This window comes from Ambystoma mexicanum, chromosome 1p (genome assembly GCF_040938575.1).
Source record: "Ambystoma mexicanum isolate Mex_15411 chromosome 1p, UKY_AmexF1_1, whole genome shotgun sequence".
Lineage (NCBI taxonomy): Eukaryota > Metazoa > Chordata > Amphibia > Caudata > Ambystomatidae > Ambystoma > Ambystoma mexicanum.
Window position 1 is genome coordinate 901,116,486 of NC_090921.1, and position 24,020 is coordinate 901,140,505.

Here is a 24,020-nt window from a genome sequence, read left to right on the forward strand (position 1 = left end):
GCACCTGCCAGCAGGCCCCCACTCATGTCCCCCTGCACCCCCACCCCCAGCAGTGCAGGGGAACCTGCCAGCAGGCCACCACACATGTCCCCCTGCACACCCACCCCCCAGCAGTGCAGTGCACCTGCCAGCAGGCCCCCACTCATGTCCCACTCATGTCCCCGAACCCCCAGCAGTCAGGGGCACCTGCCAACAAGCCCCCACACATGTCCCACACATGTCCCCCTGCACCCCCACCCCCCAGCAGTCAGGGGCACCTGCCAGCAGGCCCCCACACATGTCCCCCAGCACCCTCACCCCCAGCAGTCAGGGGCACCTGCCAGCAGGCTCCCTCACATGTCCCACACATGTCCCCCTGCACCCCACCCCCAGCAGTGCAGGGCACCTGCCAGCAGGCCCCCACACATGTCCCCAGCACCCCCACCCCCCAGCAGTCAGGGGCACCTTCCAGCAGGCCCCCACACATGTCCCCCAGCACCCCCACCCCCCAGCATTCAGGGGCACCTGCCAGAAGGCCCCCACACATGTCCCCTAGCACCCCCGCCCCCCAGCCGTCAGGGACACCTGCCAGCAGGCCCCCACACATGTCCCCCTGCACCCCACCCCCCAGCAGTCAGGGGCACCTGCCAGCAGGCCCCCACACATGTCCCCAGCACCCCCACCCCCCAGCAGTCAGGGGCACCTGCCAGCAGGCCCCCACACATGTCGCCCAGCACCCCCACCCCCCAGCAGTCAGGGGCACCTGCCGGCAGGCCCCCACTCATGTCCCACTCATGTCCCCCAGCACCCCCACACCCCAGCAGTGCATGGCACCTGCCAGCAGGCCCCCACACATGTACCACTCATGTCCCCCAGCACCCCCACCCCCCAGCAGTCAGGGGCACCTGCCAGCAGGCCCCCACTCATGTCCCCCTGCACCCCCACCCCCCAGCAGTCAGGGGCACCTGTCAGCAGGCCCCCACTCATGTCCCCCTGCACCCCCACCCCCCAGCAGTGCAGGGTACCCGACGGCAGGCCCCCACTCATGTCCCACTCATGTCCCCCAGCTCCCCCACCCCCCAGCAGGCAGGGGCACCTGCCAGCAGGCCTCCACACATGTCCCACACATGGCCCCCTGCACCCCCACCCCCCTGCAGTGCAGGGCACCTGCCAGCAGGCCCCCACACATGTCCCCCAGCACCCCCACCCCCCAGCAGTCAGGGGCACCTGCCAGCAGGCCCCCACACATTTCCCCTAGCACCCCCACCCCCTAGCAGTCAGGGGCACCTGCCAGCAGGCCCCCACACATGTCCCCCTGCACCCCTACCCCCCCAGCATTGCAGGGCACCTGCCAGCAGGCCCCCACTCATGTCCCACTCATGTCCCCCAGCACCCCCACCCCCCAGCAGTCAGGCGCACCTGCCAGCAGGCCCCCACACATGTCCCCCAGCTTCCCCACCCACCAGCAGTCAGGGGCACATGCCAGCAGGCCCCCACACATGTCCCCCAGCACACCCACCCCCCAGCAGTCAGGGGCACCTGCCTGCAGGCCCCCACACATGTCCCCCTGCACCCCTACCCACCCAGCATTGCAGGGCACCTGCCAGCAGGCCCCCACACATTTCCCCTAGCACCCCCACCCCCCAGCAGTCAGGGGCACCTGCCAGCAGGCCCCCACTCATGTCCCACTCATGTCCCCCAGCACCCCCTCCCAGCAGCCAGGGGCACCTACCAGCAGGCCCCCACTCATGTCCCACACATGTCCCCCTGCACCCCCACCCCCCAGCAGTCAGGGGCACCTGCCAGCAGGCCCCCACTCATGTCCCACTCATGTCCCCCAGCACCCCCACCCCCCAGCAGTCAGGGGCACCTGCCAGCAGGCCCCCACACATGTCCCCCAGCACCCCTACCCCCCAGCAGTCAGGGGCACCTGCCAGCAGGCCCCCACACATGTCCCACTCATGTCCCCCTGCACCCCCACCCCCCAGCAGTCAGGGGCACCTGCCAGCAGGCCCCCACACATGTCCCCCAGCTTCCCCACCCACCAGCAGTCAGGGGCACATGCCAGCAGGCCCCCACACATGTCCCCCAGCACACCCACCCCCCAGCAGTCAGGGGCACCTGCCTGTAGGCCCCCACACATGTCCCCCTGCACCCCTACCCACCCAGCATTGCAGGGCACCTGCCAGCAGGCCCCCACACATTTCCCCTAGCACCCCCACCCCCCAGCAGTCAGGGGCACTTGCCAGCAGGCCCCCACACATGTCCCCCAGCACCCCCACCCCCAGCAGTCAGGGGCACCTGACAGCAGGCCCCCACTCATGTCCCACTCATGTCCCCCTGCACCCCCACCCCCCAGCAGTCAGGGGCACCTGCCAGCAGGCCCCCACTCATGTCCCACTCATGTCCCCCAGCACCCCCTCCCAGCAGCCAGGGGCACCTACCAGCAGGCCCCCACTCATGTCCCACACATGTCCACCTGCACACCCACCCCCCAGCAGTCAGGGGCACCTGCCAGCAGGCCCCCACTCATGTCCCCCAGCACCCCCACCCCCCAGCAGTCAGGGGCACCTGCCAGCAGGCCCCCACACATGTCCCCCAGCACCCCCACCCCCCAGCAGTCAGGGACACCTGCCATCAGGCCCCCACACATGTCCCACTCATGTCCCCCTGCACCCCCACCCCCCAGCAGTCAGGGGCACCTGCCAGCAGGCCCCCACACTTGTCCACCAGCACCGCCACCCCCCAGCAGTCAGGGGCACCTGCCAGCATGCCCCACACATGTCCCTCAGCACCCTCACTCCCCAGCAGTCAGGGGCACCTGCCAGCAGGCCCCCATACATGTCCCACACATGTCCCACTGCGCCCCCACCCCCCAGCAGTCAGGGGCACCTGCCAGCAGGCCCCCACACATGTCCCCCTGCACCCCACCCCCCAGCAGTGCAGGGCACCTGCCAACATGCCCCACTCATGTCCCACTCATGTCCCCCAGCACCCCCACCCCCCAGCAGCCAGGGGCACCTGCCAGCAGGCCCCCACTCATTTCCCACTCAGGTCCCCCTGCACCCCCACCCCCCAGCAGTCAGGGGCACCTGCCAGCAGGCCCCCACTCATGTCCCACTCATGTCCCCCAGCACCCCCACCCCCAGCAGTCAGGGGCACTTGCCAGCAGGCCCCCACTCATGTTCCACACATGTCCCCCTGCACCCCCACCCCCCAGCAGTCAGGGGCACCTGCCAGAAGGCCCCCACTCATGTCCCCCAGCACCCCCACACCCCAGCAGTCAGGAGCACCTGCCAACAGGCCCCCACACATGTCCCCCAGCACCCCCACCCCCCAGCAGTCAGGGGCACCTGCCAGCAGGCCCCCACACATGTCCCACTCATGTCCCCCAGCACCCCCACCCCCCAGCAGTCAGGGGCACCTGCCAGCAGGCCCCCACTCATGTCCCCCTGCACCCCCACCCCCAGCAGTGCAGGGGCACCTGCCAGCAGGCCCCCACACATGTCCCACACATGTACTCCTGCACCCCCACCCCCCATCAGTCAGGGACACCTGCCAGCAGGCCCCCACACATGTCCCCCTGCACACCCACCCCCCAGCAGTGCAGGGCACCTGCCAGCAGGCCCCCACTCATGTCCCACTCATGTCCCCGAACCCCCAGCAGTCAGGGGCACCTGCCAACAGGCCCCCACACATGTCCCACACATGTCCCCCTGCACCCCCACCCCCCAGCAGTCAGGGGCACCTGCCAGCAGGCCCCCACACATGTCCCCCCCGACAGGTCATCACACTCCAGACCCATGCCCCCCATGGCCACCCGAATCCCACCCCAGTCCAAACACCCCACATTGAATTCCCAAAGTCATGATAGAAAATACATAACCAGCATGGCCATGAATCAATGTCCCTCAGACCCACGCAATGGTGACACATGACTGTGAAAAGATCAACATTGTGACATGCACAAAACAAATGAGATAAGACCACATCAGTAAAGTATATAATAAATGTGTATTCAATAATTAACCAAATGAATACAAAAAAATCACACAATAATGGAAAAAAATGAAGAAAAAGCTGCATGTCCAAAATATTCAAAAAAAATGTGTGAAACCAGAATCCAAATCAATCCAAAAGCAAATGGATCCAAAGAGTCTGTCCGTCCAACCAAATCCAAAGTGTAAAAATAAGACACATCCATTGATCCGTGGTAAAAAGGAAATTTAAATGAAGTGAAATCCAGTGTAGAACTATATACAAAGTGCAAATCCAGGATCCATCAGCCCAAACATTGAAAGGAAACCTACAAAAACCCTACCTAATGAACAACTATATAGAAAAAGGTGGGGCATTCTCCAAGCACCCCAAATGAAATGAAAACCAAAAAGAAACCTAACACTAATTAACTATATACAATGGCAGCGGGCTAGTCCGACGGCTCACTTCCTGATTCCCGGGCCAGGGCATCATCGAACTCCTGCTCGATGTCCCTGAGGCGGTCCTCTTCTAAGGCCCCGAGGGTTCGCGGGGACGATGACATCCGGACCTCCAGGTCCCTGCGAATTGCCTCGAGGCACTCGGCCCGCCTCAGAGCCCTTTGCAGGAAGTTCTCCGCCCTGACCATTGTGAGCCGTGCCTCTTCCGCCCGCTGCCGCTCCGCATCTATAGCATGGCCTAACCGCCTCCACACGGAAGACACTTCCCATCCTGGGTCCTCCTGCCCTCCGACCGATGCCTGCCCCTCCGATGTCGAAGTCCCAGAGCCATCATGGCTCCCACCTTGTTGCTGCTGCTGCTTTTCCTGTGCCCGTGCCCTGGCTCCTGCTGCCTGCACATCCTCCTCCGGCTGGGGTGCAGTTGTTGAGGTGGCCACCCTTGCTGGACGTCTGACTCCCGACTGTGGCAGGGATGTGTTCTCCACCAGCCTGGCCGCACGGTCAGAGGCAGCTCCACAGGGTACCCAGGTGCTACATGGGTGGGAAGATGGCACGGAGGACGACTGGCACATAGGGGGTTCAGGTGAGGAGGGGGTCGAAGCAAGGTTCAGCAAACGGAGGAATCTGGCCTGGGTGACCTGTCCCAGTAGGCTGACGTGGTCAAAGAGCCATTCGAGATGATGTGCAGTCTCCCATGAAAAGACTGCAGGTCACATTGCATGTCCCGTTGACACAGCGCCACCCCACCCAGGACAGGCTCAACCCGGCCCTGGATAGCCACGTCTGCAGGGAGAGGAAGGCCAGTTGTCGTAAGCGGATCCCCTCCCTGAAAACAGGTCTGGATGTAGGCATCCCTGCTGGTGCAGGATGATGCAGTCACAGGATCGGGGACAGGATTACACACAGGCACCTCCGTGGTGGCCTGTGCTGCCTCCTGTCCCTGCCCCTGCACTGCACCACTGGCACCAGTGGAATCCCTACCTTCAGACCCCGTCTTTGTCCCTTGCGCGGCCTCCTCCTGCACCAAACCCCACACCAACCTGGATGACTCTGTGCCATTTTCCTTCATCGGACCCTGTGGGGTCTCAGCTGCCCCTTCTGCTGCCGAGGAGTCCAACTCTGACCTCCGCCTCTTGGACCTACCCTCGGCAGCTGTGGCCTGGGACACGGCACCAGACTCCTCACTCCCCGACGAGATCGCAACCTGGGAGGGCAGCCGGGCCTTGCGTCTCCGGCTGGTGGTGTGATCCCCGCCACTGTGCTCCACAGCACTCTCTCCGCCCTCTTCATCAGTTGACGCTGCAGACAGGGAGAGATAGGAGACAGGCATCAGGACACTGTACAATGGGCTGATACACACATGCCAGTTGCACATGAGTGGCAGTATCAAACTTCGGACATGGCATCACAATTCCCAACACACATGGCATGTCAACTCACACACCTGAGCAATTCCACAGCCATATGGCAACAGCCAGCACCATCCATACATATACAACAGCATGAGCAGCCAAAGGTGAGCCAGACATCACATGAAACACAGGGAGTGCACTAGATATGCACACACGCCACCACACTTACATGCATGTGTACACCTCCACCAACTGTCGCAGTGATGAGATCGGCTTCCATGTCACATCTGGCAATCAGTCTTCTACATATCAGTGTCCCAAGCATCCATGTTGCATCACTGTTGCACCCTTGTGAAATACACACACATGCACATGTACACGGTGCAGATATATGCAGCTGGAACCGACATCCATGTGTGACACTACAACCATGCCAACTTACATACGCAGTCATTCAAGCATGTGTGCTCACACATCTGCATTTGGCATGCAAGTTTACACACACATGCACCATCCATGTGTCTCACACATGAGAGGACTCGCATGTGTTAGCCTCACGGCCCTGTACATACACATCCATACATGGCCCTACAAAACCACATGTGCAACCTGCACACTACTGGCACACCACCACATGCACAGCTTACAATCAGTATGCATGTACACTTAACGCTCGTCTTAGGGAGAATTCTCTGTTTAGGCTGAATTTCCTAACCTAGTGAGTCCCCCAGCAGCTTTGCTGGATTTCTGGAGTTTGTTCTTTGCATCCTGCCAAGAGTCCCACTCTTGGACATGAATGTGGTTGATTTCTTTGAATGTCAAGGTGTTCTATGGGCTATGGGGTCTTTTACTCCATAGGGCCGCATGTGTTTTGCTATGTGTGTTACACTGCACCCTCCGTGCCGTAACACTGGGGTGTCCTAGAGGATCCCCACCATAGACCCCATACCCTGGGACTGACTACTGTCTCCCAGGGTGTTAGGGAGAATTCTCTGTTTAGGCTGAATTTCCTAACCTAGTGAGTCCCCCAGCAGCTTTGTTTTATTTCTGGAGTTTGTTTTTTTCCATCCTGCCAAGAGTGAAACTCTTTTTCTCCCACTCTTGGACATGAATGTGTGTAATTCCTGTGAATGTCAATGTGTTCTATGGGCTATGGGGTCTTTTACCCCATAGGGTCTCATATGTTTTTCTATGTGTGTTACACCGCACCCTCCGTGCCGTAGCTCTGGGGTGTCCTAGCGGACCTCTATCATAGACTCCATACCCGGGGACTGACTACTGTCTCCCCGGGCATGTAAAGTCACCATTGGCTTTACTAGGCCTAAATTTACTAACAGAACTAGTACACACCATCCTATTGTGGACGTACTAGTAGGGGTAATTCGATTACTCTTGGGTCTGTTATTCGAGGGGGCACTGGCCCGTCCCCCCTTGTCGAGTTTTGGCTGGTGGCAGTGGAAACTACTTGTTATATTCGACCCCGAATATAACCCTATAGGATCCTTCCCATCGTTGGAGGCTAATACTTTTTCTCGTTAATCTCTAACATACCACCGGTTTCTTTATCTTAAATAAATCTATCGGTTGGTATTTTCTGCCAGAACTCAGTTTTTAAAATGGCGTCTGTGTTCGTCTCTGTGACTTCTAAACCTAAGGTTGAGCCCTTTGTTCCACTTTTGGCGGGCCTCTACACAGAGGGCCTCCAAAGTGGTGCCATTCTGTCTGGGTACCACAGGGGGTGTGGGAGGGGGTTTAGGCACCCTGGACTGAGTTGCCTTGCCACCTCAAGTCGCACTCTGTGATTGGCCCAAGTGGTGAGCCACCCCGCTCACCACTTAGCGTGTTTTGAGTGACAGCTAGGCTGAATGAATGGGGGTTTTCTGCATAAAAGCAGGGCTTTTGGGACTGGATCTTCAGAAGTCGCCACAGGACCTAAGAATCCGACAAGGGTAAAGCTGAGCCGACCTGCAACGACGACACCTCCGGTGGAGCCCTGTTGAACCGACTCACCACTTCCCGACGACAGAGGAGATCTCCCCGCTGGAGAGTCTCTTCCCTTGACTGGTGGGAACAACCAGTCCCCTTTGCTTTTTCTTCGTTCCAGGATGTAGTGGTCGAATTGACCGTGCAGAGCACCCCGGCAACCGGATAGCCACTAACCCTGTACCGCGACCAAAAGGTGGTGCCTTGTGACGGAGCACTCCGCGGCTGGTCTCTTCCCTGGTGGTGCAACGATCTTCAACTTTCCTTCGACGACGAGATCATCTCTTCTCTTGGCAAAGACCCGACGTGCATCCACCACCAGGAACAACTGCCCCCACCGGAGCTGTCTCTCCACAAACAAGGTACCGTTTCCGCCTGGCTTCCCTTGTGTCAGTGAGTGTGAGGTGTCTGAATCCTCGCCTCTCGATTGGGTCGCCTACAAGCTTTCTCATCTCTCTGTTCTGAACTGGTCCAATCTTTCTATAACAATTTGCGACAAAGACTTGAAGTGCATTTCCACTGTGATACTTTTTGGGACATATCGCCTTGCCTCTCTCCGAGTGGGCCTGGCCTCTGAACTTTGCGATCTACAGTAGACTCTGTCTTACTTGCCTTGCATTTGTTCGTAAAAGTGTTGGTACCGAGTTGATTTCATACCCTGCCTTTTCTCTCCCGTCCTAACGAATACTAGAGTGCCGTCTAGGTTAAAGGATTCACCTCTGTCTGCAAATAAGTGGTGCCGTTGAACCTAGACTTGTCGAACTATTGTTAGGGGGATTGATTTTCATTATAGTAATTGTGCTTGAAGTGTTTACCGTATTAGTGCCAGTGTGTTTTCATAGATGTGTTTTTATAAATAAATAACTATATATCTTTACACCGAAGCCTTGTTCCGTGTTTGCTTGTTCTACTGTGTAAATTGCCCTATTTTGTATACTCCACATACTGCCTAACTCTTCTTGAGGGAAGTCTGACTGCTCAGCCACAGCTACCAAGTGAATCTGTGTGGTGCAGACTGCTACCAAGTGGGTTTACTGCCAAGCACCTGTAGTCCTAAATCTTTTGCAGTGGTCCCAGAGGGAACTGCACAGGTTTCCGCCTAACACAGGGCATGTAAAGTCACCATTGGCTTTACTAGACCTAAATTTACTAACAGAACTAGTACAAACCATCCTATTGTAGATGTACTGGTAGGGGTAATTCGATTACCCCTGGGTCTGTTGTTCGAGAGGGCACTTTCCCGTCCCCCTCATTGAGTTTTGACTGGTGGCAATGGATACTACTTTTTATATTCGACCGCGAATATATTCCTATGGGATTCTTCCCATTGTTCGAGGTTAGTACTTTTTCACGTTAGTCTCTAACATACCGCCGGTTTATTTGTCTTAAATAAATCCACCGGTTGGTATTTTCTGCCAGAACTCGGTTTTTAAAATGGCGTATGTGTTCGCCACTGTAACTCCGAACCAAAGGTTGAGCCCTTTGTTCCACTTTTGGCGGGCTTCTGCACAGAAGCCCTCCAGAGTGGTGCCATTCTGTCTGGGTACCACAGGGGGCGTGGGAGGGGGTTTAGACACCCTGGACTGAGTTGCCTTGCCAACTCAAGTCACACTCTGGTGTGATTGGCCCGAGTGGTGAGCCGCCCCGCTCACCACTTAGCATGTTTGATTGACAGCTAGGCTGAATGAATGGGGGTTTTCTGCATAAAAGCAGGGCTTTTGGGACTGGAACTTCAGATGTCACCACAGGACCTAAGAATCCGACGAGGGTAAAGCTGAGCCGACCTGCAACGACGACACCTCCGGTGGAGCCCTGCTGAACCGACTCACCACTTCCCAACGACAGAGGAGATCTCCCTGCTGGAGAGTCTTCTTCCCCTGACTGGTGGGAACAACCAGTCCCTTGCTTTTTCTTCGCTTCCAGGACGTCTAGTGGTCGAATTGCCCGTGCTGAGCACCCCAGCAACCGGATAGCCACTAACCACTGTACCACAACCAAAAGGTGGTGCCTTGTGATTGAGCACTCCGCGGCTGGTCTCTTCCCTGGTGGTGCAATGATCTTCAACTTTCCTCGACGACGAGATCATCTCATCTTCTGGCAAAGCCCCAACTTGCATCCACCACCACGAACAACTGCCCCCGCCACAGCTGCCTCTTCACTCTCAAGGTACTGTGTCCGCCTGGCTTCCCTTGAAACGGTTAGCGTGAGGTGTCTTAAATCCTTACCTTTCCCTTGGGTCGCCTCCAGACCTTCTTAAACTTTTGTTCTAAACTGGTCCAACCTCTCTGTGACATTTTGATACAAAGACTTGAAGTGCATTTCCACTGTGGTACTATTGGGGACATATCGCCTTGCTTCTCTCCTAGTGGGCCTGGCCTCTGAACTTTGTGATTTACAGTAGATCCTGCCTTGCTTGCCTTGTATTTGTTTCGTAAAAGTGTTGGTACTGCGTTGGTTTCATACCCTGCCTTTTTCTCTCCCTTTCTAACGAATACTAGAGTGCCATCTAGGTTAAAGCATTCACCTCTGTCTGCAAATAAGTGATGCCGTTGAACCTAGACTTGTCGAAATATTGTTATGGGATTGATATATACTTATAGTAACTGTGATTGAAGTTGTTTGCCATATTAGTGCCAGTGTGTTTTCCGTAGATGTGTTTTTAAATAAATAATTATATATCTTTACACCCAAGCTCTGATCAGTGTCTGCTTGTTCTACTGTGTACATTGCCCTATCCTGTATACTCCAAATACTGCCTAACTCGTCTTGTGAGAAGTCTGACTGCTCAGCCACAGCTATCAGGTAAATCTGGGTGGTGCAGGCTGCTACCATTTGGGTTTACTGCTAACTCCTGTAGACTTAAACTTTTTGCAGTGGTCCCAGAGGGAACTGCACATGTTTCTGCCTAACAGCTCGACTCCAGACGGGTCTGCCTCTCAAGGACCTGGACGTGGAGCGCTGGGGTTATGCGTTCCAGGACCCTCATTTGATGTTCCGACAGGTGGCCCTGGCGCCCCTTAGCATCCGCTGCCTTCAAGAGGCGCCGGGCCTTGTTGAGGGTCCTGGACCTCAAGTCCTCCCAGCGCTTCTTGACATGTTGGAATCTTCGGACTGCCACCCCCTCCGCGTTGATGGCAGTCACAATGTCCGTCCAGATCCTGGTCCGTCCTTCCTTGTCGGTGCGCAAACTTCCGAAGAGGGCAGCATACTGCCCCAGGACTTGCTCCACCAGGACACCAACTTCGGTGACAGTGAAGCTGGTGGCCCTCTGCCTCTCTGGCTGGGGGTTGCCAGTGGTCTCAGTTGGTGGTGTGCCCGACATGGCAACCCCAGAGGCAGGCGTGGGTGGGCAGCTGGGTCCTGGGGCTGGGCTTTGGAGCGATGGTATCCCAGTCGGGAGTCTTCAGTTCCAGCAGGGGTGGTCACAGCAACTGCACCCCTGCAGATGGCTGATGTGCAGGCAGCAAATAGCAGGGCACGTGGACAGCAGGCAGGCAGGCAGCAGCAGATGGCAGGTGGGAGCGTGCTCAGGGCTCTTGGGGGCAGGAAAATGGCCTTCAGGGCAGGAGCGTGGTCTTCCGTGTGTTTTCGCGTGGCCAGCTTGATACGGAGTGATTTGGCACGTGAAAAAATTGCATCAATGATGGGGGGTGTGGGGGTGCAGGGGGACATGTGTGGGGGCCTGCTGACAGGTACCCCTGACTGCTGGGGGTTGGGGGTGCTGGGGGACATGTGTGGGACATGAGTGGGGGCCTGCTGGCAGGTGCCCCTGACTGCTGGGGGGTGGGGGTGCTGGGGGACATGTGTTGGGGCCTGCTGGCAGGTGCCCCTGACTGCTGGGGGGTGGGGGTGCTGGGGGACATGTGTGGGGGCCTGCTGGCAGGTGCCCTGCACTGCTGGGGGTTGGGTGCAGGGGGACATGTGCGGGGGCCTGCTGGCAGGTGCCCCTGACTGCTGGGGGGTGGGGGTGCAGGGGGACATGATTGGGAGATGAGTGGGGGCCTGCTGGCAGGTGCCCCTGACTGCTGAGGGGTGGTGGTGCTAGGGGGCATGTGTGGGGGTCTGCTGGCAGGTGCCCCTGACTGCTGGGGGGTGGGGGTGCTGGGGGACATGTGTGGGGGCCTTCTGGCAGGTGCCCCTGACTGCTGAGGTGTGAGGGTGCTGGGGGACATGTGTGGGGGCCTGCTGGCAGGTGCCCTGCACTGCTGTGGGGTGGGGGTGCAGGGGGACATGTGTGGGACATGTGTGGGGGCCTGCTGGCAGGTGCCCCTGACTGCTGGGGGGGGTGGGGGTGCTGGGGGACATGTGTGGGACATGAGTGGGGGCCTGCTGGCAGGTGCCCCTGACTGCTGGGGGGTGGGGGTGCAGGGGGACATGATTGGGACATGTGTGGGGTCCTGCTGGCAGGTGCCCATGACTGCTGGGGGGTGGGGGTGCTGGGGGACATGTGTGGGGGCCTGCTGGCAGGTGCCCCTGACTGCTGGGGGGTGGGGGTGCAGGGGGACATGATTGGGACATGTGTGGGGTCCTGCTGGCAGGTGCCCATGACTGCTGGCTGGTGGGGGTGCTGGGGGACATGTGTGGGGGCCTGCTGGCAGGTGCCCCTGACTGCTGGGGGGTGGGGGTGCTGGGAGACATGTGTGGGGGCCTGCTGGCAGGTGCCCTGCACTGCTGGGGGGTGGAGGTGCAGGGGGACATGTATGGGACATGAGTGGGGGTCTGCTGGCAGGTGCCCCTGACTGCTGGGAGTGGGGGTGCTGGGGGACATGTGTGGAACATGAGTGGGGGCCTGCTGGCAGGTGCCCCTGACTGCTGGGGGGGTGGGGGTGCTGGGGGACATGTGTGGGGTCCTGCTGGCAGGTGCCCTGACTGCTGGGGGGTGGGGGTGCTGGGGGACATGTGTGGGGCCTGCTAGCAGGTGCCCCTGACTGCTGGGAGGTGGGGGTGCAGGGGGACATGAGTGGGACATGTGTGGGGGCCTGCTGGCAGGTGCCCCTGACTGCTGGGGGGTGGGGGTGCTGGGGGACATGTGTGGGGGCCTGCTGGCAGGTGCCCCTGACTGCTGGGGGTGGGGGTGCTGGGGGACATGCGTGGTGGCCTGCTAGCAGGTGCCCTGAACTGCTGGTGGGTGGTGGTGCTGGGGGACATGTGTGGGGGCCTGCTGGCAGGTGCCCCTGACTGCTGGGGGGTGGGGGTGCTGGGGGACATGTGTGGGGGCCTGCTGGCAAGTGCCCCTGACTGCTGGCCGGTGGGGGTGCTGGGAGACATGCGTGGGGGCCTGCTGGCAAGTGCCCCTGACTGCTGGCTGGTGGGGGTGCTGGGAGACATGTGTGGGGGCCTGCTGGCAGGTGCTCCTGACTGCTGGGGGGTGGGGGTGCTGGGGGACATGTGTGGGACATGTGTGGGGGCCTGCTGGCAGGTGCCCCTGACTGCTGGGGGGGTGGGGGTGCTGGGGGACATGTGTGGGACATGAGTGGGGGCCTGCTGGCAGGTGCCCCTGACTGCTGGGGCGTGGGGTGCTGGGGGACATGTGTGGGGGCCTGCTGGCAGGTGTCCCTGACTGCTGGGGGGTGGGGGTACAGGGGGATATGTGTTGGACATGAGTGGGGGCCTGCTGGCAGGTGCCCTGCACTGCTGGGGGGTGGGGGTGCTGGGAGACATGAGTTGGTGATCATATTGCAACATAACATGTGGCTTGGCTGGGGGGCATGCCCATGGTGGATGGGCTGCCTGCGGGACATGACCAGGGGTGCAGGGTAGTCCCCTGTGGTGTGGGCTGCCTGCAGGTGCCGTGGAGGGGGTAGAGGGGGCACCTGGGAGGACCCACACTGCCAATTCACGTGTAGGACTCCCCGCGCACTCCTGAACTACACGTACCCAGGCCAATCGTGTGTGAAACTTTTTGCGCACCCCTGAAATACACGTACCCAGGCCAATTGCGTGTGAAACTTCCCACGCACCCCTGAAATACACGTACCCAGGCCAATCGTGTGTGAAACTTCCCGCGCACCCCTGAAATACACGTACCCAGCCCAATCGCGTGTGAAACTTCCCGCGCACCCCTGAAATACACTACCAAGCCCAATCGAGTGTGAAACTTCCCGCGCACCCCTGAAATACACGTACCCAGCCCAATCGCATGTGAAACTTCCCGCGCACCCCTGAAATACACTACCAAACCCAATCGCGTGTGAAACTTCCCGCGCACCCCCGAAATACACGTACCCAGGCCAATCGCATGTGAAACTTCCTTCGCACCCCTGAAATACACGTACCAAGCCCAAGCGCATGTGAAACTTCCCGCGCACCCCTGAAATACATGTACCCAGGCAATCGCGTGTGAAACATCACGCGCACCCCTGAAATACACGTACCCAGGCCAATCGCGTGTGAAACTTCCCGTGCACCCCTGAAATACACGTACCCAGGCCAATCGGGTGTGAAAGTTCCCGCGAACCCTGTAATAAATTTACCCTGCAGAAATCGCGTGTGAAACTTCCCGCGAACCCCAGTAATACACGTACCCCACTCGCACAGGCCCTTTCGCGTGTGAAAGTTCACGCGCACCCCAGTAATACACGTTCCCCACTTGGCGTTTGCTGTTTGGCAGCCCTGTAAACTGGTCCAGGGTTAGCGCAGCCCTTTGCGCTGAATTGGGAATTTTGATGGCTTTTCCTTGTGTGAGGGCGTTCTTGGGGGCGTAACTGGCGCTGCTGCAGGGTCGCTGCGCCACTCTGCACCACGGCTGGTTTTGGAGGCTAAAATCCATGAATACACTGTGCACGGAAATCGATTTTAGCGCACGCGGCTGGCACAGACATTCGCACGTGCACACTTTTGTGCGAAATTCTATGAATTACCCAGTTAGTAGTGTATTATAAAATTAAACACAGCCAGTAAAAGGTCATGCATCTTCACACACTCACACACATAGACACTATCATTGAAAAGCTCCCAGCGGCAATAACACCGCTACCTGTAAATCACATCCTTCTGCTTTATTACCCACACATTCAGAAATGCATACATTCCATGCTTTTCTATACAGTTTCTGCCATTTACCTTATAGAAATAGCAGAATAAATATATCATTATTTCTTCTTTCTCCTAACATCCTATAACACAACTTTAAAAAACCAAGTGAGTTTCATACAGTAAATATTCCACTCATTTGCAAAGCACGTTGAACTAAAATATTTTAAATAAAATATAAATGCTGCACATAGTGAAATGAAACTGCATGCATACACTATGTTCAGATATCAAACAAGAATACTGCAACAACATAACAATCAACATCTCAATAAACATCAGTGCTATAAACACACAAAATTACTAACATCTTTCTTTTACAATTGCAGTGAAGACCACTCTCCTGGAAAACGGCAGTATCTGAACTACAAACAACTCCAAAGAAACCTGCTCATTCCACAAAAAAGAGTAAGTACAATACAACCTTAATTTCTCTGCCTAGTCTTTAAATCTCTCCACGGTCTTGGTCCCCCATATCTCTCCTCCCTCCACTCTTTCTACACTCCCTCCCACTCCCTTTGCTCTGCTGACCACTTCCTTCTCACTGTTCCTCCTTCCCCTTGTGCCACATCCCATTTCCGCTCCTTCCATCTCTTAGCCCCCCTGCACTGGAATTCCTTACCTCTCTCACTCCGCTCTATTTATATGTTTTCCTCATTCCACACTTCCCTCAAATCTCTCCTTCTTCATTCCCTACCATGAAACCCCCCCCCTTCTTGCCCCCTCCCCCCTTGCCTTATCTCCTTGATCATCTGCTTCCCCTCCCCCTCCCCATTCTCACCCTTCACCCCATCCGTTTCCCTCCTCCTCCTCTTCCGCACCCCTCCCTCTCTCTCAGTTCTACTGTACTACTCTCCTTCTCCCCTTCAGTTTAATTGCTATACTTACTGTTTTGTTGTGTGCTAGATTTATGTAATTTGTGCACCAAAAAAACGAAGATGTGTGCACCATTCTGCCCACAAATCACCATTTATTAAACAGGGATTAGCAGGCAGAATGACACACAAATCCCTGTTTTTTCGGAACACAAATAACATAATTCAGCCCCTAGAAGGGTAGTATTACAAAACAAAGAACGGTTTTAATTTCATACCATTAGATTTACTATTAGTGCTTCTCCTCACCACTAGCTCACTTTCTACTGTCATCTGAACCACAGTACAGTAACACACAAAAAGAAGAATAGCCTTCCCAACTAATTGTAGCTGCCCAATGCACAATTACACACCACCACATACATCTCTACCATCATACTCCGACACTCATGCATACAGCACACATATATTGCACAACAGCCCAACCCATACCTTCTTTTTTGTTTCAACAGACCCCACAGAATGCCTACCAGAAAGCAAGTCCGTAGAAAGCAACGCAGAAATAGAGCAAATGAAAATAAAAGTGTCCAAAATAAGCATCCATCTCTAGCAGAGTTTGTACAAAAAGTTCAAACAAAACAGCTAATACAGTCATTTAGCAAAACAAAACAATCTTCCAGTACAAAAACTGTGCCTCCTCTCTCAAAATGTAAAAGAAAACAGAAAATGAATAACAAGAATTCAGCTACCACTACTAATAAAACTGCTCCTATAAATCTTGATATAGTGGCAAGTAACCATACCAAAAAAAGTATTTTAGCAAAAATGTTCCGCCACAGAGTCCTTCTGAATCTTATAAAAACAAGAGACAAATCATGCACAACCCTTAAAACCTACCATAGAAAATTAATCTCAGAAGCTTTGATAGACAGTGCAATCATTCTCAAAATAAAGTTATTTATTTTAGTGTTAAACAGAATGAAACCACTAACCAAACTAACTACTAAATTACAAAAAAGACTCCTCAATAAACAGAATGTCAACAAAAATAACTTCTTAAATATCTGTGGAGGTGAATGGAGTCACACCACAAGCACAGAACCGTATTTTAATGAAGAAGCATACAAACAAAACCAAACAAACACAATTGCCATACATAGCAGTGGACTAGGTTATGAAAAACTTAATAATACCATAATGCAACAAGAAATACTGCTTACAAAAATATCACCAGAAAACTCAGTATCAACTTTCCATTCGACTGAACCAGAACGTCCTGTATACAAATGGCCATGCATGTCAATGTGTAACATTGCCAAAAAATCTTTCAAATCTTTCAAATCTTTACGCCAGTTCCTAAATCAACATGTGAAAGGCAAAGACAAAATCAAAATGAAACGGCTGAAAAATATGAATACCTGTCCAGTGCGCAAATACACTGGACTACAAGGACATTCATTTGCCTGCATTTCAGGAACTATTTGCAAAAGCACCTTCCATCATATCAAAATGATATCAACACATCATTCAACTATAAGAAATCCTGTCTATAAACTGTACTTTGCCAAAAGTCCTGATTTAGCACTAGCCATTTTAAATAACAATCTTCTACATGGTACAGCCAAAGACCTACTGGAAGAAATAGAGCATATCCGGGAAAAATATTTTGTAAGTGAAAGCCACTTACAAAATACAGTAGCTCTACAACAGACTAGCAACAATTGTACAGATGGCAATCTTGTACTACACACATACAAAATAGAAATACTAAAATTTAAAAGTACATCTGCTGATGTACCAAACCATGTGTGTGTGTGCTGCCCCAGAACTTTTTATAAAAGTAACATAAAAACTATAGACGTAACATACAAAATAGAAAACAATGAAGATTCCAAATGGTTTGAATTAGCTCTCTACCTTATAGCAGAAAACAAATACGAAATAACTGGCCCCTTAATACTTTGGAGTTATTGCACTACAAAACTTGACAACAATCAAACTCTTTCACATACTATCTCAAATAACTTGGAATTATTCCCAATACCAAAACCCCTGCAACAACTCAATTTATAGTAGAGCATCATAATTCGAACAGTGCACCCATTTCAAGCAATAATACGCATTCAACCAAAAACAGCAAAATTACCTCCCTCTGAAATGGTGAAAGGCATTTGTGGCAAAGTAGTTTATTTACCATTAGATCTAAAAGAAAATGTGTACACTCTGGGAGTGTGTTAAGCGGAAACCTGTGCAGTTCCCTCTGGGACCACTGCAAAAGATTTAGGCCTACAGGTGTTTGGCAGTAAACCCACTTGGTAGCAGTCTGTACCACACAGATTCACTTGATAGCTGTGGCTGAGCAGTCAGACTTCCCTCAAGAAGAGTTAGGCAGTATGTGGAGTATACAAAATAGGGCAATTTACACAGTAGAACAAGCAAACACGGAACAGAGCTTGGGTGTAAAGATATATAGTTATTTATTTATAAAAACACAGCTATGAAAAACACACTGGCACTAATACGTCAAACAACTTCAATTACAATTACTATAAGTATCTCACTCTTCTAACAAGATTTCGACAACTCTAGGTTCAACGGCACCACTTATTTGCAGACAGAGGTGAATGCTTCAACCTAGATGGCACTCTAATATTCGTTAGAACGGGAGAGAAAAGGCAGGGTATGAAACCAACTCGGTACCAACTCTTTTACGAAGCAAATGCAAGGCAAGCAAGGCAGGGTCTACTGTGGATCACAAAGTTCCGAGGCCAGGCCCACTCGGAGAGAGGCAAGGTGATATGTCCCAAAAAAGTATCACAGTGGAAATGCACTTCGAGTCTTTGTAGCAAATTGTCACAGAAAGGTTGGACCAGTTTAGAACAAAAAGTTAAGAAGGTCTGGAGGCGACCCAATGGAAAGGTAAGGATTTAAGACACCTCATGCTAACCGTCACAAGGGAAGCCAGGCGGACACGGTACCTTGTAAGTGAAGAGACAGCTCCGGCGGGGGCAGTTGTTCCTGGTGGTGGATGCAAGTCGGGGCTTTGCCAAGAGATGAGATGATCTCTTCATCGAAGGAAAGTTGAAGATCGTTGCACCACCAGGGAAGAGACCAGCCGCTGAGTGCCCCATCACAAGGCACCACCTTTTGGTCGCGGTATGGGCTAGTGTCTATCCGGTTGCCGGTTTGCTCAGCACGGGCAATTCGACCACTACACCCTGGAAACGAAGAAAAAGCAAAGGGGGACTGGTTGTTCCCACCAGTCAGGGGAAGAAGACTCTCCAGCCGGGAGATCTCCTCTGTCGTTGGTGAGTCGGTTCAGCAGGGCTCCACCGGAGGTGTCATCGTTGCAGGTCGGCTCAGCTTTACCCTCGTCGGATTCTTAGGTCCTGTGGCGACTTCTGAAGATCCAGTCCCAAAAGCCCTGCTTTTATGCAGCAAACCCCCATTCATTCAGCCTAGCTGTCAATCAAAACACGCTAAGTGGTGAGCGGGGTGGGTCACCACTTGGGCCAATCACACCAGAGTGCGACTTGAGTTGGCAAGGCAACTCAGTCCAGGGTGCCTAAACCCCCTCCCACACCCCCTGTGGTACCCAGACAGAATGGCACCACTCTGGAGGGCCTCTGTGTAGAAGCCCGCCAAAAGTGGAACAAAGGGCTCAACCTTTGGTTCGGAGTTACAGAGGTGAACACAGACGCCATTTTAAAAACCGAGTTCTGGCGGAAAATACCGACCGGTAGATTTATTTAAGACAAATAAACCGGCGATATGTTAGAGACTAACGGGAAAAAGTATTAGCCTCCAACAATGGGAAGAATCCCATAGAGTTATATTCGGGATCGAACATAACAAGTAGTTTCCACTGCCACCAGCCAAAACTCGATGAGGGGGGGCGGGACAGTGCCCTCTCGAATAACAGACCCTGGGGTAATCGAATTACCCCTACTAGTATGTCCACAAAAGGATGGTTTGTACTAGTTCTGTTAGTAAATTTAGGTCTAGTAAAGCCAATGGTGACTTTACATGCCCTGGGAGACAGTAGTCAGTCCCAGGGTATGGAGTCTATGGTGGGGATCCTCTAGGACGCCCCTGTGTTACGGCATGGAGGGTGCGATGTAACACACATGGCAAAAACAAATGAGACCCTATGGAGTAAAAGACCCCATAGCCCATAGAACACATTGACATTCACGTCCAAGAGTGGGAGAAAAGAGTCTCACTCTTGGCAGGATGGAGAAAAACAAACTCCAGAAATCCAGCAAAGCTGCTGGGGGACTTACTAGGTTAGGAAATTCAGCCTAAACAGAGAATTCTCCCTAACAGAGTGCAATGTCCAATAGAGCAATCTTTAATTGTCTTAGTAAATGGTGTACCTACAAAAGAGAAAAGAAATTGGCAACAACTCGTGGACTTACATAAAGTTAGACAAGCCTTGCAATATCTAAAAGATAATAATGAATACTACAAAGAAATAAATATTGAAGAAAACTTAAGGGAAACAACTGAAATAATTCAAGAGTCACCAGAAACTGGTCAATTTGAACTTCTAGATCCTGCTACAGTATCCAATATTTTAGACGATTATACAATTCATCCATTACACTCTAATGACACCATAGATGATGCACTAGAAACGTACCAAATGCAACAAACCAAAGGATCACCAATCAGCATATGGGCAAAAAGTATAGAAGCTCGTGCTTTTTCTCTACTCTTTCCTACTGGCAAAGGAGGAAGGTACGATGATAGACCTATTCAGATAACAGCATCAGAATACCACTCGTTACAAATGTATTTTGAAGATCCCATATTTAGACAAAATGTGGAATACATATTCCACATACTCTTTGAAAGTGAACTAGCAACTCTATGTTATGGAGTTGCACACACATCAAAATCAGGTACCCACTTTCAAAATATGTCCGCTACGCTATTACTACAAAAATTGCAAGAAAAAGATGAGGTTTTGCAATCAAGCATTACAAATCTGTTATCAAACATGTGTGGTACTAAAGAGTATTGGTCCCTACGTCACAGAGATGTATGTTGTATGATAAGAACCCTTGGCCCACCCACTTGGATTGTTACATTATGTTGTGCAGAATATGCATGGGAAGATTTACATGATTTCCTACGCATATCAAACAAAAACAAAACAAACATACATATACTAACACCTGGATAACTCTGCTCTCTAGATCCTTGACATCCACGACCTGCTCATTAAGGACAACCTTGAGACAACCTTGACCTCCTCATCCTTACTGAAACCTGGCTCAACAAGAGTTCTGGTCCAGCATTATCTCTGGCTATTCCATCTGGATATTCCATTTTCAGGAAAGACCGCACCTCTCAGAGAGGTGGGGGTGTGGCCCTCATTGCAAGGGAAACCTTGGCCATTAGGGAAGTTGAAGGATTGCTGGACAACAATAGCGACTACCTCCTATTAAAAATAACAGTCTCCCCCAACTGCACCATAACCATGCACATTGCTTACAGACCCCCAGGCCCATGCATCGACTTCCAGGACACCCTTATTTCTGCACTGTCTAACAATATCAAAAAGACATCACAAGTCATACTCCTGGGAGACCTCAACCTAGGGCTCAATGATCCTAAGGATACCCCTGCCAAATCCCTCAAGAACGTGCTATCCAACCTGGCTTTTACGCAATCTATATCTGATCCTACTCATATCAAAGAGCGCACCCTCGACTGGATCAGTCGTCACACTGCTCCCTACTCATCACCGCCAACACCCCCATCCCTTGGTCCGACCACCACTACATCCAATTCAACATTGGAACCAAGAAAGCGCCCCTCTCACCTCCACCACATTGCCCGGCCACCTACGCAAGGAGTTCACGCCTACTCACAGTTGAGAACTTAGCACCCTACCTTCTCAACCCTGCCTTGCAGGCCCCATCTTCCAATAACCCGGAAACCCTAGCTAACACTTTCAAGGATGTCATCACCTCAGCCGTGGATGCCATCGCTCCACTGACCCTTAAAAAAGCCAAAAAAGCCAAACACGCTAACTCATGGTTCTCCAAAGAACTTCTTGACCAACGCGCGCAAAAGAGGATTGCCCTCTCCACATGGAAAGCCAACGCCTCCGAAGCCACCAAACAGAAATTTAAAGCCATCTCGAAATCCTACAAAACTAACATCACCTTAGCCAAAGCTGCCTCCTTCAACGCCAGGATTTATGACGGCAAGTCCGGATCTAAGGAGCTATTCACCATCTTTAGGGAACTGGAAAAACCATCTGCCCCCCCCATCAGTCATCAAAGACGGCAAGTGGTGTAATAGTATTCAATCTGCCATGCTAGAGAAGCTTAACACTCTCCAAACTAAAATTTGCGGTCACCAAAAAGCCCTTTCCAGCCTCATTGCGAACTTGCACCCTGACCACCCACCAAGACCATCGCCTCCCCACTATTTGACTTCAAAGATATCACTGAGCCAGAGGTCATCGCCCTGCTCAAGTCCATCAAACCACCCAAATGCAAGGGTGATGCCTGCCCAGCCAGCCACATCAAACACTCGGCATCTACCCTAGCCCCCTTCCTAACAGCCTTTATTAACTCCTCTTTCCAGTCAGGCAATGTTCCATCTGGACACAAGGAAACATGGGTACGCCCTCTCCTTAAAAAACCTTTGCTCGACCCATCACTCCCTGGGAATTACAGACCCATCACCACTGTACCATTTCTGCTCAAAATCTTGGACAAAGCAGCATACCTGCAAGTCCAACAGTTCCTGGAATAAAACCGTCTCCTCGGCTTGCGGCAATCTGGCTTCCGCCCACGACACAGCACCGAAACGGCCCTCCTAGACTTAAAGAACCAAATGGACGATCTTAGAGATGCAGGCAAACCTCCTCTCCTATTGCTCCTGGATCTTTCCGCTGCCTTTGACCTGGTGGACCACAACACTCTGTGCCACCATCTAGCCACCCAAGCTAATTTCTTCACCAAAGATTGTCAATGGATCACCTCCTTTCTCCAAGAAAGGGCTATGAAAGTCTTTTCCGACTCAGCCTCCGCCAATCCCAGCCTCATCACCTCTGGCATTCCTCAGGGATCCTGTATTGCGCCCATGTTATACAACCTCTTTACGAAGCCCCTGTTCAGCATCCTCGACTCCCTAGGCATCTCATATACTAATCATGCGGATGACACGCAGGTACTCATCCCTCTCACGGGAGATTACCCAACAGATACCATAACCCTCACCACCATCTACTCTACCATCCAGTCATGGATGACAGAGAATTGGCTCTGCCTGAACAGTGACAAAACTGAACTATTTTTCATCGGGTCACCCTTCACACTGGGTAACCTCGGAGATCAGTACGCCTCCTTCACCATCAACAACATTCCCATCAAGGTCTCCAACCACGTTAGGTCTACCTGGACTCTGATTTGTCCATGGACAGACAGGTCAATGCCATCGCCGCATCCTCAGCCTACTACTCCAAAGTCCTTAATGCTGCCAGGCCCTTCCTGTCCCACCTTAACTGCCTCACCATTTCTAGGGCAATTATCGTGTCAAGGATAGACTACTGCAATGCCCTTCTCGTTGGGACCTCCAACAAAAACATTGCTAAATTGCAGCTAGTCCAAAACAACACACTGAGGGCAGCCACAGGTACCGCAAGAAGAGACCATATCTCCGAAATCAGGAGACAGGCACACTGGCTCCCTGTCAAAGAGAGAATTGTCTTCAAAACTCTTACCCTCACCCACAAATGCCTTCACGAACTTGCCCCTCCATACCTGACACACAAAATCACCAAGCACACTGCCACAAGACCCTTAAGAGCGCGCTATGCCAATACGATTGTCATGCCCACGACGCATAAGGTGCGCGCTGGAGGCTCCAGCTTCCCCACCCAGGCAGCCATGCACTGGAAAGCGCTCCCACCCCATTTAAGATTGATTGAGTCACACCAAGCTTTTCGCAAAGCCATCAAAACCAGGCTCTTTGTTTAAATTGCCTCTCGCTCCTCTATGAATATGCAAATGTCAGTTCCTGCTTCTGTGCTTGTTCCTGTGCCACTATGAGACCTTCGGTCATCTGTCTGTAAATCATAAGTCCTTCATTTTCTGTAACAGCGCCTCGATGCCTTATGGGCTGCAAGCACGCTTTACAAATGCAAATAAATAAAATCCTGTTAATGTTTCAAGATATTTCCATCATCGCTTCATTGCTATGCTACACTTTATTTGTAATAAAACTGTTCCTCCCCTCGGAGAACTGCAACACTTCTTTTGGAGAAAAGAATGCGAAGCCATAGGAGCACCACATATCCACATGCTTTTATGGATTAAAGATGCTCCTAAATTTGGTCAAGACAGTGATGCCACTTTTTTTTACAGTTTATCGAAAAATATGACACTTGTGAAATTAAA